This window comes from Opisthorchis viverrini, assembly GCF_000715545.1.
Source record: "Opisthorchis viverrini unplaced genomic scaffold opera_v5_296, whole genome shotgun sequence".
In the NCBI taxonomy this organism is placed as follows: Eukaryota; Metazoa; Platyhelminthes; class Trematoda; order Opisthorchiida; family Opisthorchiidae; genus Opisthorchis; species Opisthorchis viverrini.
This window is the reverse complement of record NW_008751953.1, coordinates 113-2,223: the sequence shown is the minus strand read 5'-3', so window position 1 is coordinate 2,223 and position 2,111 is coordinate 113.

The window sequence follows — 2,111 nt, the reverse complement described above, 5'->3', positions numbered from 1 at the left end:
ATGTCATATATGCACGCTACCTGCTACAGACCTACAAACAGGAGAGTGGACAAGATATCGATCAGTTCGTACAAAAACTGAAATCATTAGCCAAAGACTGTGAGTTTAAATCTGTGTCTGCAACTGAATATCAAGATGAGTGCGTGCGTGATGCTATAATTAATGGCCTGGCGTCCACATCCATCCGCGAGAAGCTTCTAGCACAAAGCGAACTCACTCTGGACCAAACATATCAGCTGGCTAGGCCCCTCGAATTGGCTCACAAACAGTCAGAGTCATATGTTAGTAACGAACCCATATCTTGCTCTACGATTCCACCCATTTCACAGAATCCCGAACTGTGCGTTGATCCGACCACTGCTGTAAAATCCATTCAGACAGGTTATTTCTGCGGTTATGATGCACATCCTCGTCCAAAGTGCCCCGCTCGCGAAGCCGTCTGCAATGTTTGTGGTAAACGCGGTCACTTCCGCCGCGTGTGCCGTTCAAAAAATACCTCCAAGTTCCACACAAGTTGTACAACAAGGCCTACTTTATCGTCATTATTCGTTGCAGCAGCTCCTACCTGCCTGGCGCATGGCATCGCAACTATCGAAGCCAATAGCATCACTCTCCGTGCTCTGGTCGACACAGGGAGTTCTTGAAGTTTGATTAACGCTAAGGTCGTGAAACTGCATAATTGGAAAATTTATCCAACTTTCTCAGTCGTCACAATGGCATCTACATCCCTATCATGTCGAACGACTGGTTACGCTTGTGTTTCTGTCCGATACAGAGATACCTCATACAGTGAACTGAAGCTCTTTGTAATGCCAAACCACTGCACCGACGTTTTACTCGGGCATGACTTTCTAGGTCTACACAGCAAGGTAGAAATTTCATTCGGCGGGGATCGTGATGCGCTCACCATCTGCGGCCTGACGGCTGTAAACGTTGAATCACCATCACTTTTCGCCAACTTGTCTCCAGATTACAAGCCTGTTGCAACCAAATCAAGAAGGCATCACCCGGATGATGAAAAATTAATTCGCGCCGAAGTTGACCGCTTATTGCAAGAAGGCATCATCGAACCGTCAACGTCTCCCTGGAGAGCGCAGGTTTTGATTACTAAGGGTATCAATCACAAACGCCGGATGGTTGTTGACTACAGCCAAACTATCAACCGGTTCACATATCTGGACGCTTACCCTCTACCACGCTTGGACAAAATGATTGAGGAAATTTCGCACTACGAAGTCTATAGTACATTAGACCTCTTGTCTGCTTACCATCAAGTCCCCATCTCGGCATCCGACAAACCTTTTACAGCATTCGAAGCATGTGGTGGCCTGTTTCAGTTTCGTCGCATACCCTTCGGTATCACAAACGGTGTTGCGTGTTTTCAGCGAACTATTAACAATATCATTACGACTGAAAAGCTGAAAAGCACGTATGCCTACATAGACAATGTGGCTATTTGTGGCAAGACCCAAGAGGAACACGATCTCAATCTCCAGTCATTTTTGAGAGCTACGAGGAAGTATGGGATCAATCTTAATGATGTGACAAAAGTCATTTCTTCAAAAGTTATCCGCCTCCTAGGTTATGAGGTTTCAAAGGGTGTCATTAGACCAGACCCTGAACGCATGGAACCCATCCGTCAGTTACCTCCTCCGCGTACTACCACGGAAATGCAACGGGTCATCGTTATGTTTGCATATTACGCTCATTGGATATCCTCATTTTCTGACAAAATCAACAAACTGGTAAATAATAAAACTTTCCCCCTACCTGCCGACGTTGAGTTGGCCTTCGACAACCTAAAGAACGAACTAGAAAATGCTACACTAATTACAATAGATTATAACGAGCCTTTGGTTGTTGAAACGGATGCCTCCGATGTGGCTATAACCGCATCCCTAAGCGAAAACCGTCGGCCGGTAGCTTTTTTCTCGAGGACACTCAATCCGAGCGAGAAAAATCATTCTGTCATCGAAAAGGAGGCCTACGCTACCATTGAATCCATCAGGAAATGGTGGCACTATCTACTCGGAAGACCCTTCAAACTGATAACCGATCAGCGTTCAGTCACATTCATGTACGGCGGTGGACAGGCGGGTAAAGTGAAAAAC